This window comes from Carassius carassius, chromosome 41 (assembly GCF_963082965.1).
Source record: "Carassius carassius chromosome 41, fCarCar2.1, whole genome shotgun sequence".
NCBI lineage: Eukaryota > Metazoa > Chordata > Actinopteri > Cypriniformes > Cyprinidae > Carassius > Carassius carassius.
This window is the reverse complement of record NC_081795.1, coordinates 12,921,465-12,935,614: the sequence shown is the minus strand read 5'-3', so window position 1 is coordinate 12,935,614 and position 14,150 is coordinate 12,921,465. Positions and strand designations below refer to the sequence as shown.

Sequence of the window (14,150 nt, the reverse complement as noted above, 5' to 3'; positions counted from 1 at the left end):
TCAGTCTGGTTCTGTTAGGTGGGGGAAGTCCATGGAAGCGTTTACCTCTCATGGTTTTACATGTGATGTCCAGCGTTGCATTTCAATTACGAACAACAAATTTGACAAATCTCTTCTCCGAATTGAAATTGTCAATAATTGTCGTAGTGGTGTTAATGTTGAAAACTGTTCTGTGAAAGCTTTGGTTGGTTGGTTATCTTGCTTGGGACTTGTGGCACAGAATGTTTTATGGCTTCCTGTGGAATTCGGCTCATGTTTCAAACACAGCCCTGATCGACTCTTTAATTTGTCTGGTTCGAGTCATTTCGGCTACAGTACTAATGTACTAAACTTTTTTTTTTAATGTACATTAATGTGCTTTTGTTTAGCAAAATTGTTTCTCAGTTGTGTTTCATCAAATAAAACTGATGAGGAAGTAATGTACAGTGCATATATAAAACATTATAAAAGTGTTTAAACCTCTAATTTTTGCAAATTACTCATAAGAACATTGAAAACAGCAAATAAATGTTCAGAGGGAGGCAGTCGGCGCTTCCCATTTTGCATACTTTACAATTCTATGCCATTTATAGAATAAGAAATATAAATATTTTTCTAACACTGACTTAATTAAACAGTGAGGCTTAGTGCATTAAGAATTTTAGATTACATACTTTCTACGTACATACTTACGTTTTTCAAAAAACACTTAGATACCACAAAAAAAAAACATGCACTAATTATGTTCTTAATTGTATTATTATAGTTACTTTTTTAAGCTGTGTAAAAATGTTTTCCTTTTTTTGTGCAGTAATGATTGAAGAAATCCACCATATGTCACCACAGAAATGTCTGTCATTTGAGATATTTTAAGCTCCATTTTTTACATTTTTATTTTAAATGAAATGCATGCATGCACAATAACATCAATAAGATTTAATTTAGAAAATAAGAGTTATGATGACACTGATATATAGCAATTTACAAAATATACTAAATTTTGTATGCCATTGACAGTGTAAAATAGATTATGTTAAAATAATTGTTAAATGATGTTAAATTACCCATGTCACATTGTACTAAATCGAACCAATGCTACCATTGTTATTACAAAAACATCAGATATTTGCATATAGCATCCACATCCATCCACAGGATTTAATTGTCATGCTTTTTAGCGCCAGACATTTCACCTCTTATTGCATCACCCAGCAAGTTCATTATTTTAGTTTTGTTTGCACCCAGAGCTAATGCGTCACATCTTTGATGTGAACTGTTGAAGAGGTCGCAATATTTCTGCTGAAACATTTTCTCCTTTTCATTACTTTCTCTGTTTTGATGACAGCGTCTGCAGTTTCTAAACAAATGATCTTCCCCGAGCTTATTACTCTGTCACTGCAAGACAGAAAGTGAAGTTGTTGGCAGTTTGTAGGCTAACAGAATAACTAATTGAGCCTGAAAACAAGTTTAAAGTATGCAGAAATTTAGGGGATTTATTTTAGCTCCGTGTAATGGCTTGATTTCAAGATGATGACATTATTGGTTATCGATTTCTCATCCCAGCAGTGCGTTCATTGTCAAAATGCACATTTCAGAGAGGAAGCAGGGGTCATCTTAGCAGCACGGATGCATTACTTTCAGCCTTGTTTTGAAAGAAGCAGACAATTCATCATTCCCTGAAACAGCAGGTAACTTATTACTTATTAAGTTTTTTTCTGGTGTAATAATAAAACATTTATAGCCAAACTTTCGGTCTGATTTGGTCTTTAAATGCCATGTAGATGACACTGAAATCGTGGTAGTGATCATCAGCTCAGTGACCAGCTGTTTTCTGGTGTGTTTGGCTCTCTTTATTGTCTGGGTGGCAAACAGACAGTTGTCTGCAAAGGTCTGCCTACTGCTGGTCAAGGGCCTTCTGTGAATGCTAACAGAACAGAGCTCACTGCAAACCAGCCAACCAGACTAAAATCTGCATTGAGAATTCAATCATTATCTGACAGTTTTTGAATTGCTCATCATTATGTTTAGTTGCTGCTCTAGGAAATTGATGAAACTATTAACATTGTTAAAAGAGGCCCAAATTGCTCTTGGAAACACGCTTATTCTGTATCATAGTGCCATGCTTTGAATATTACAATATAGATGTAAAAATTGCAAGCCAGTCAACCATTTCGTTGTGAACACTTATACATGCTAAGTAAATGAGTGAATAATGTAAACAGACAGCTATTTAAAGGGATAGGTCAACACCTTACCCATGTTGTTCCAAAACCTTTTTTATTTTTTCTCTTCATAAAAAGTGCAGTCAGATTTACCTTGAATCTTCTGTTTCTACTGTTTTTACAAAAAAAACCAATAATTTCTGTAGGAATCCACATGATTTTGAATTTCTTTTGAGGGAAAAAGTTTTCCCCATGCAGATTTCTCAGACTGTCCAACAGATAGCTGCTTGGTGTGAAAATGACCTCTGTGTGAGATTTCCTTCATAGATCGCCACAATATGGACAATTTACTGTGTGATGCAATTTAAGACAAAATATATTTTGAAGAATATTTGTGAAGGTTAATGTTGTCCAAAACAAGATTCATGTATGGATAACAAAGAAAAATATCTTCTTTTGTGAAAGTAATCCAGGTTTGGAATAACATGACAGAATTATGACAGAATTTTCCATTTTGGGTTTACTTGAAACCACTGTTGGGTTGCTCATCCTAACACTGCCTAGTTTCTTTGCTGCTTTGAGATTTACCATTCTTCAATGTAGGACATACTAACGTCAAAGATATACATGAATGCTTCTCTGTATGTAAAGTATCATTACCCCAGCGTTCTCAAAAATTAGTCATGTTCTTCAGCTGTGTATTAGGCTTCACGTTATGTGTTTCCCTTTCAAATAATTGCCACTGAAGGGAAAAAAAGAGAAGCAATAAAGTAGTAACAAGCAGAGATTGCCTTTGAGATGCATCTCTATGTAAATCCCTCTGCCAGGCTGGGACAACCTAGGGGCACAGCAGACTTACTGGCTTGAATATTGTTGCTCTTTTGTTAGTTTTGACTGCTTTTATTGTCCTCATTTGTAAGCCGCTTTGGATAAAATCGTCTGCTAAATGACTAAATGTAAATGTAAGATCACTTAATAAAAAACATAATGACTAATTGTAATTGAAAGTACAATCAATATAGACCCCATGGGAAATGATGCAAATATGTTACAGAAATGAAAAGAAACAAACTTCGATGTTAAATCTTTGACAGTAGAGAAATAGACCATTAGAAACAGTTGTGGATGCTTGTTGCATAAGTACTTCCTCAGTAATTAAGGTAATTAGCTTATTTATTCACACTGAAAATTATAGTCACCTTTACTGCATCATTACAAAGCAGAACATTGTGACATGTTTTGACTTTGAGTCTGGTCCTTGCATCAATATATACACAAGTAGAAAGTCAGCTAATCCTGTATTCATGTTGGAATGCAGTGCCTGGCTCTTTGTGCACTTCTTATAGGATGAAGTTTCTCTTTGGATGGCCAAAGACTTAATCGCAGCAGCTGAATGCCAAGTCTCTCCTTCAAAGTGTTGCAAGAGCGCTGAAGAGTATAAGAGTGCTGCTCCCTGCTTGATTGTTAATTACTGTTGTTAGTATTATTACTTAATTTTTGGAAAGCCTGTCATCGAAGGTTACACTAATTTACATCACACTTTGACTTAGAATAACATTCACTCCACAGGTTTTTGCTCATGTGCCAAGAAATTCAAGATGTAGCGCTTGAGTGATTAATGAACAATGGGAGAATTTCTAGAGAACAATAGTAATTATATTGAAAATGTGACATGTACTTTATTTACGTTTTGAACTTTAAGACAATTAATCATAAAATGAAACTTCTTCCCTAACAACAAACCACAAACATACAGGAATGCTATTATGTGAATACATGAAGCTGCTATATCCAGTTATCAGGTGTCCCGCACAAATCCCAAAGCCTCACCTGTGGAACTCATTAAAAACTGGCTGTGTTAAATTTGTATTCTAATAATCAGGGATGTGACTCCTCCTACCAAAACCAGCAGAGCTTTTGTTTAATATGTGTTTCTTTGACCTGGTTTCTGTGTGCCAAGAAGAAATGTTGAAGGGCAACGTCTTAATTTCCTGAGACTGGAAAGCAAAATGACAGTAGCTAATTCCAGTGTGCAGGGTTCTTTCAGAGATGGTAGCCTGGAGAGATTTAATCATTTTAAAACAGATGTGTTTGAAAGTTCATGGGAGAAACTGGCTGAGCGCAAGTTTGGTCAATTCTATAAGGTGAAGGTTAAAGTCTGTCTGGAAACGTGCCCTAAAGACAACGACCAATGATTACAGGTACAAGTACACATGAGTATGGAAGACTAGAACTATTTTGCTGTTAAAACTATGAGATTTCTAGTACCAAAAACAAAAAAAAAACAAAAAACAAACAAACAAACAAAAAAAAGCAAACCTCAGGAAATGAAAGCTTTAGCCTAAGTTCTGACAGGAAGACTCAATTACTTCGTCACTAATTACCTTCATCATTATCCAATCACGTCTTAATACTTCGGTATAAAAGGTTGTACTTACACATGTTTGAGTTCGCAGATACCGACGCGATAACAACCTCCACCCTCCCCACCACCACCAGGATGGTCCCGTCCTTACCTTCCAGGGGGTCGGCTGCGCCCCTGCCTTCGTCTTCTGGCAGGAAATGCAAATCCGCTACCCTCGGATTACGAACCATGGACGGGGCCTTCCGCCAAAGAAACTTATAATTATGCTTGCTGAGTTGTCAATAAATGTATGCTTCATACATCATTCTATCTCCCGAGTCTTTCAGGTAGAACTTCCTGTGATGAAGAAGGATTGAGATATGGAAGTATACAACTTTCAGATCAATCGGGACAAACCAATCCTTGGATGTGATCTGAGACACAGCTTGCTTGATGAGCATCTTGACTTCAGTCGCATGACTGAGCGGATCAACTGACGCAGATCTAAAATAGGAAAATTTTCCAACCCTTTTGGGAACGTTGAAGTACCAGCTGTAGAACCCTGAGTCTCTTTCATGAGGAGGGACCACCTCAATGGCCTCCTTCTACTTCTTTTAGACACTCCTTTGAGAGCCGACTCTACGTGCTTTGCTTCCAAGAAGACCAAGCACAGACAGTGTCTATCCCGATCCGTAAAATAATGTGGACAGGGAGGAATGAAGCCTATAACACGGTCTGCTCTAGCCCTTCAAATGCTTTGTCTTAGCCTCGGCTTTTGACATAATGGAGCTAATTGGTTGGGACAAACAACACAAAATAAGACTCACAACAAAGAGTTGACTGACACACACACAGAGGGTTTGCTGAATTACAGAAAGCAGACACGGGTTCCACCGCATGTGCTTTTATAGCTTCCTGGTCTCTACGTCACCCACCCGTGACGTCTTTCCCATCCATCGGTCTGATTACACACATGATTCAGAGCGTGGTCACGCTGAAGGCATTCCCATAGCGTTTTGATGCAGCTCGAGTTTCTGAAGGGGATCAAGTGTTTGTTTACAAGTGCATTATCTGGAGATTGTGTAGTACAAAATAGAAAACACTCCAAGCAATTTGTTCTATTCTCCTTGTCACAGGTCTGAATATGACAGAAATATTAATCAGAGTGTCATCTAGCAAAAGGCCTGCTTGTAGAGAAGATCCCTGAAATAAAAAGCCCCTAAGTGCGAGGACATGATTGGTGTCATTCAGAAATGCTGTCACCAAGATTGCACCAGGCGACCAGCTTTCCCTAGTAACAAACCTAATTTTTGTTCTGGTTTATGTTTAATGAAGACTATAATAAGTGCTTGATTATATACAGACAAAATGCATTCCAAATGTCCCAGCAGACGTTTACTGAGTTGTCTTACTCTCCTGAAATAACAATGAGCAAACAACCAACATTGTTGCATCTTTTATCAGCCTCCCAGTTCTTCTGTGACTGTTTCTTCCTCAGGTCATGTTTAGTAATTAAATTATTTGATTTAGTGACTGCAATAATGAATTTTATTATTCAGTGTTTGTGTTAAAAGCATTAAAGTAGTTTAATAAGCTTCTGATAATTCTGTTGCAGTGTCATATTGTATAATGAGTTGAATACAATTAATCTTGTACATCAGATTACTAAAAATGCAGTGTGATTAGCACCGTTATATCCCCTGAACTACGATTTTATCTCGCATTATACACTGCCCAATTAGGCTGCTAAAAGGCTGTCAATCATTGGCTGGCCGTTTGCACATTTTTATTCAAATGTTCACTCTTGTGTAAGAAGGACTGAAAAAGAGCTAGAGCAAAATTGCTCCCAAAGTGACATTCAACTGCATCATCTCCATTTCTCTGCAGAGACTGCTCGGTTGACTGAAGTCCTTAGCGAAGTCCTAAAAATCCCAGACATGAATGCAAAGGGTGAAATAAGAAAGTGTCTGTCTGAACAGGTATGGAATGTAAGTGACTCTTCTAGTGCATCTTTAGACCACGGTATATCGTCAGCACATAAGGTGTTAGTTTGAGTAACACTTAGGGATCTGTGAACACATTTTCTTATCTGACTTTGGGAAGGAAACCTGCAGAATGTTAAGGAATGATTTAAAACGAGATAATTCATCATTTTTGAATGTCATAAACACTTGAAATTGAACCAGTCTGGATTTGGTTTAAAATCCATTGCAGACTAGCTTTGTCCAGTATTTATACTTGTAATCAAACTACAATTGGTATCAGTTTTGCCTTCTTCCTCATTGATAATGTGCAATGTGATTTAAGACAAGAAGATTAACAAACCTCATTTTGGTTCATGTTTCTGTTCAATGAAGACTACAATAGTGCTTGATTATAAGCACTTAAAAGTTGCACCAGTCCACTTTCTGCAAAGTCGAACTAACAGACCTAGATAATGTGATTGCAGTTTAGCTCCATCCAGCATTTATACATTAATCAGAATTCATTTAGCCTCAGGGGGCATTTACATTACAGTTTGCAAGTAAAAATGGAAATCTTTTCATGTGTTTTGTTCTTTCATTTACATGACAACAGCATTTCGGAGGCCTGAAAATGCAAAAACGTTGGAATAACAGATTTCAAAGTGCCAGTTTTGGAAAATGATACGGTTATTGTCTACGTGTAAACTGCAAAAATGCAAATTTGTGAAAACATCAAAATCATGCACATGTGTCTCTACGTGTTAAATCTATAGGTATGTCCGCAGACACGTAGTGATTCCTTACAAAGTGACTGACTACTGGCCTGGCATGAATAATATATTCATTTTTGTGACTTCATATGAAGAGGGAAATGTTTGACAATGTTGTCATCTGTACTTGAAGGAAAAACTTTGTTGATGTGTAAAATGTACCTTTGTTTTTGTGCACTTGCACCAAAAATCAGTGATGACATGTATAGTTTTTTTTAGAGTTACAGTTTAGCCTGTCTATGCAAAAAGCTGTAAATTATTAAAACATACTATAAGGTAACTGCCATATTGACCAGCACAACATAAACAAAAAAGGCACACAAACATTTTAAAATTCATAACAATAACACCTTCAACCTATCTGATGTCAGCAAATTTTGCTATTAGCAAATTTTGCTATTAGAAATAACATTCATTCAATTTTGTTTTCTTTCCATTATCCAAAGAAAACAGCTGACTCCTTAGGCAAGTATTTTGACCAAATTTGTCTGTAGAAACTCTCTACGTTCATACTATTACTATATAAAAAAAATCCTACAGATGATTCTAGCATTAACTCTCTCCTTGTAAAGAAACACACTGAGAATTTTAAGAAAGTTCTGCGAAAAGAGCATGTGTCTATGCACTTCCAAGACAACAACAACTCTCTCCTTCATCATGCCGTGGCAAGCGGGGACACAGAAAGCGTGCAGATGGTCTTTAATCTGAAAGCCTCAGTGAACTGCCAGAGTGTAAAAGGCTACACCCCACTCATCATCGCGGTTCTGCACAAATGTTACGAGATCTGCAGCATTTATGGTTTTGTGAACATCGTCAAACTCTTGCTCAAAAATGGGACTGAGGTTAATAAACCAGATAACCTTCAATCCACTTCTCTACACTTGGCGGCAGATGAGGGGCACTTCAGGGTGGTCCATATTCTTGTTAATAATGGGGCTGATATGAAAACAGTCAATGAGCAAAGCTACAGTCCCCTACATTTTGCCACTCTGAAGAGTTACCCAGGTATCTGCAGACTCCTTTTGGACAGCCATGCACATGGCAGCCCTGAAAGGCCATCCGGAGACTGTCCTCATGTTGGAGGAGCACCACGGCTAGACTCCTCTGCACCTTGCCTGCCATCATGGGCAGGAGGAGGTGGTGACGGTGATGCTAACAGCAGGTGCCAACCCTAACCTGGCTGAAGATAATGGCTGGACACCACTCAATTTAGCCTGTAATAGTAGCTGCTTCCCTAGCGTTCTGCAGCTGATATCTCATCATCCCAGTGTGAATGCCCAGAACAACAGCTAGTCAACGCCACTGCATTTAGTTGTCCAGCTCAGCAACATCCCAATCATCAAAGCCCTGCTGATGAATAATGCACAGCAGGATATTCAGGACTCGAAAGGATGTACCGCTTTAACCATAGCTCAAAGGTGCAACTATACGGAAACTGTGGAGCTACTAAACAGTTAGCACACTGGTTGAGATCTTGGCAGAAAGCGAGCCGTGTTTGGTGACAGACAACTGCCCCATTAGAGGGAGTGCAGCATTGATTTCTGCTATCGATTTCCTCTCTCCTGCAAAGCCTGTTCTTATAAACAGTCTTGCTGTTGTTTGTGATTTAGATTCCTAGAATTTAACACCGTTGTTTGGGTTTTGTTAAGAGCTCAGGTGTGTTCTCTGAATGGAAGAGATATGAATGAAGGATTTTAAAATTAGCAGTATGTAGTGGAAGTAAACATAAAATCTAAATTCAGTCTGTTTATTTATTTTGAATGATTCATCAGGGCATGTTATTCCTAAAAAGACAATTGTTTGTTTTTGCAATATTTCATCAAAATGTGCTCCAACACTGAAACTTCTTTCTATATCTGTTTAGACACTTAGGTTGCACAGGCTATTGAATAATGTTAAAGGGATAATTGATCCATAAATTTAAAAATTCTGTCATCATTTATTCATACTCATGTCGTTCCAAACCTGTATGACTTTATTTCTTCTGTGGAACATTAAAGGGTTAGTTCACCCAAAAATGTAAATGATGTTATTAATAACTTACCCTCATGTTGTTCCAAACCCGTGAGACCTCCGTTTATCTTCGGAACACAGTTTAAGATATTTTAGATTTAGTCCGAGAGCTTTCTGTCCCTCCATTGAAAATGTATGTACGGTATACTGTCCATGTCCAGAAAGGTAAGAAAAATATCATCAAAGTAGTCCATGTAACATCAGAGGGTCAGTTAGAATTTGTTGAAGCATTGAAAATACATTTTGGCCCAAAAATAACAAAAATTACGACTTATTTAGCATTGCCTTCTCATCCGGGTCTGTTGTGAGCGTGTTCACAACACTGCAGTGTAGTGATGTTCGATTTAACCGGTTCTTCTTGAACCAGTTCACCAAATTGAACTGAATCGTTTTAACGGTTCGCGTCTCCAATAATGTGGCCTACACTCCCTCTGAGTCAAAATAAACCAGTATCCTGGAGTAATTCATTTACTCAAACAGTACACTGACTGAACTGCTGTGAAGAGAGAACTGAAGATGAACACCGAGCAGAGCCAGATAACGAACGAAAGATTGACTCGTTTTTGAGTCAAGAACCGGTTGCATCGGTTTTTCGGATCAGCAGTACACTGATCCAAGAACCGTTTCTGTCGGACGTGTCCGATTTGAGAACCGAGGAGCTGATGATACTGCACATGTGTGATTCAGCGTGAAGCAGACTGACACACAGCGCATCTGAACCTGTCACGGTGTCTGGTTTGTGTTTCCCTGGGTGTCCACTAGTGGTCTCACTTCCCCATAGGCACCTCACCGCAGGCACTACAATTCCCACAAGGCCTTGTCCCTTCATCACAGTAATTGCACTCCTGTTAATTGCACTCAGGTGTCTTCACTTCATAGTCATTACCCTGTCTATATTAACCGGTCTGTTTCTGTTTGTTTCATGGAGTCCTTCTGTAACAATCGGGAACACAGGAGACGAGAGATCCAAGAGCAGTGTGAGATTTATTGGGTAATCCAAAATCAGAATCAAAACAAGCCGGGGTCATAACCAAACATCAGTCCAAAAACAAACAAACAAACAGGAACAGCAACTCGAAAAACTAGGAACGCGAGGAAACCAGGTGATGGAAAGTAAGGACTCCATGAAACAAACAGAAACAGACCAGTTTAAATAGGCAGGGTAATGACTATGAAGTGAAGACACCTGAGTGCAATTAACAGGAGTGCAACTACTGTGATGAAGGGACAAGGCCTTGTGGGAATTGTTCTCGAGTCAATCTTTCATTTCAGGGTGTTTTCATTCAATGTAACATCATTAAGATGTGTAAATTATGACTTTTTTTTTTTGTGAACTTTCCCCTATAAACTAATTAGACAGTTTTTTTGTTGCCTGCTCACATTCAGTCTGTGAGTCTCCATACTGGTGGTGTGTAACACAATCTACTCTATCTGCACACTTTTTTTTCTCACTGAATATCTGATTTAATTTGGAAAAATCAATTTAGAGGAGTAAAATAAGTTGTGAATGGTAATTCATATGGCAAAATTGTCTACCACAAAGTGTTATTTTGATACCTTATTATGTATTTACATGATTCAATGCATTCATACTTGCATGAATTCCACTACTGTCAGACATGTGTACAGTAATGTCACGGTAAAAAAATCATAACCATAGCATTCAAATGTCATGTTGCTTTCAAAAACAAAGGCCAAAAAACCTGTTTGACATCATGCTTATCACTTCCTAGCAGGCTTCTGCTCATGTTTGACAGCTAAACACAAAGTGCCAAAATAAAAAATAAAAACCTACAAAGTGGATCCATTCAATGTCATTATACAGTTGTATATATATATATATATATATATATATATATATATATATATATATAAAATAACTGAACTGGTAGAATGCTAGACATTATTATACAAGTCATATTTAACAAGTGTAAACGTATTACTGAAATGCACCAGTTTTGTATTTCACAAACTGTAAGGTACATTATACGACATTAAAATATAAAGCTTGAATACAATGTTTATTTCAGTGTTTTAGAAAGCTGTAATGAGGATTCAGAGCTTTTAAAACAAATGTCAGAATATCCGAATCACATTTTTTTAGCAAGGTTCTGGCGTGAATATGTTAATAAAACATTAATGCCTTGTGAAGGAATCCGAACACATGCAGCCCATAATCACAGACTGCTCTGCTCTGTTTGCTCTGGAGCTTCTCTACTGTAATGTACATGACACTTTAAATATCTCTGCATAATAACAAAACCGTCTACAGCACAAATAGATGCAATCCTCATTCATATGTAGTGATATGAAATTAAATGAACTTTTATGTAACAGCATGGGTGGTGTTGGCGCAGTGGATAAGACACATTCCTTTGGCGTGAGAGACCCGGGTTCTAATCCACTGTGAGACACCAATGTGTCCATGAGCAAGACACTTAACCCCTAGTTGCTCCAAAGGCATGTGACCTCTGACATATATAGCAATTGTAAGTCGCTTTGGATAAAAGCGTCAGTAATGCTTTACATGCAGTAAATGTAATGCTTCTTAGGTGTTTTTCTCATGCAGAGGGACCTTACGTGAGTTTAGAAAATGCATGGATCAGATCATTTCCTGTCATATGTCTAATTACAAGTAAGGAAAAGAAGAACAATTGTGCTCAGTGTGTGCTTGTGTGTTCATGTTTACACAAGAAAACAAAGGCAGATTAAGAGAAGGCTTTCTTCTGCGTGATTTACACTTGTCGGATATCCTCATTTTTATATAATGAAATAATTGTTAGTGTTTAGATCCTGAGTTGAATTTTTGAGGGAACATTTTTCTTCAAAGCTTCAAAACATTCATAATACCACAGCTCAAAATATTCCCTGTGGACTTGTTAACGCACCAAAGAGCATCATATATGCGGATTAGGTTTAAATCTCCATGGCAAATTTGATAAAAATGCATTTATACACAAGACTGCACATCCAAAGAAATGTGCTAAAGAATACAGTACCATCTCCGGAAGAAGATTGCTAGTGAAGCATGACCAAGTATTGCTCTGTCAGAATTTAATTTCATTACTTTTGGGTCCTTTAGGCAAGGACATAGAAAGCCCGACTAATGAGTGGTTGATTAAGTTTTACCCAGCATGCACCAAACCCTCTTCCAGAGAATGACACCATGATTTCACTATCAACACATTAGCGGTTGCCATAATAGCCCATTACAATTATTTTGTTTACATAATTGCTATAGCGAGAGGACACCACTGTTTAATGTCACAAATAGTGCAATTTTGGTCATCTGTATTCTGAAATCCTACTAAAAGTAGGCAAAATAGCATTTAGATATATTTGAAATATACACTCTTTCTCTTCCAGACAAACCGACCAACAATACTGATGACTCATCCTGCACTACACAGATTTTTGTCCAATCAAACGCTTTCTAGAATGAGAATCCCTGGAATACCACATGCAAATAAAGTGTCATGGTTTGACTGATTAATTAGCATATCCCAGTGAGCTCCCGCTGGAGTGTTGAAAATGTACTTACCTAAGGAAAACCAATACAACTAAAAATGATAAGCTTTCTCAAGACTTGTTGAAAGGAATAATCTGACAGTGTAATATAGGCATGAAATATTTATTATTTTATAAACACATAATTAAATTTAGTGCCAAAGGAAAATCAATCTTGTTTCATATTTTATTAATGGTCCTTTTTGTTGCCTAGAATCTTTAGATGCTGCTAAGAACATTTAAGTAGTCTTTTGTTTCTATCTAAGACTGTCATCCAAAAAACCTCAGAATCACCTTTTTAGGAGCATATTGGCAACCAAAGGTGCTGTTGTGAGATGCTGTCTCAAATGTGGTCATTTAAAATAATGTTTTACAGATTATTCATCATGTTGATTGAAACTGGCTTTGTGAAGGGCCTTGTGCAAGATTAATGCAGAAACTGTTGGATATGATTAAGGATTCCTTAGAGATAGTCAAAAATAGTAACTTTATGCCATTGAAGTAACATTGAAATATGATAGATAAGGCACATTTCTTTTTTTTTGGGGGGGGGGGGGGGGGGTTTACAGGCGTCTGCATTCTGGCCAGTGATATTCATCTTCATCAATCTTCTTGATAACATTATTCTTACCTCTCTAGAGCTCTCACTCTATTTTCACCTGAAATCAGGAAATTCTCAGTGTGTCATTGTGACATCAGCATACTGTAGATGCCTCCTCAAACTAAACCTTGATGGATCTTCAGTACGAGACTTTCATCGCTCAGCGATCATATGACAGTTACATTAAAATTATTGAAGATGAAAAATAGGTCAATTGTATACATCAATAACATGTATTATTACTCATTAATATTACTCATTAATATGTCAATATTCCATTCTTCATATCAATTATAGTGATATCTCTTACTGTAAATTACCGCAAATCAAACAGTGGTTTGTCCAGCAAACGGCCGTAAGATTAACTTATCAACTTTCAATAAAGTTATCACTTCTTATAATTCAAGGAAAAATATTCTCTGGACATGAAAACATTATCCTATCATTATGACATTTCGGTTACTAAAAAGTAACGAGCTTGTAGCTAAAGATCAGACATTTCATTGACTCGTGATATGAGCGCTTAGAGGCAATCATGAATATATATTGGTTTTTAATAATTGAACTAATAATACATCAAACTACAAATCACACAGAGTAAATACGCGTACGACAATACAGACAGTAAACTTTGTACAAGACATAACGGAATCCAAATGAGGGAGAGAGAGAGAGAGAGAGAGAGAGAGAGAATGAGTGAGAAAGGATGAGAGAGAGAGGTGAGAGAATTAGGCGTGATCACAGAATTACGCTCAGTTATGCAAACTCACAGACAGTAACCCTTGAAAGACAACAACGAATCAAATCACC

At 37.3% G+C, this 14,150-nt stretch overlaps 1 pseudogene; it reads left to right on the top strand.

The window, feature by feature from the left end:
* The first annotated feature begins 7,839 nt into the window (after window positions 1–7,839).
* LOC132123059 (ankyrin repeat and protein kinase domain-containing protein 1-like) lies at window positions 7,840–9,457 on the top strand (annotated as a pseudogene).
* The last annotated feature ends 4,693 nt before the right edge of the window (window positions 9,458–14,150 follow it).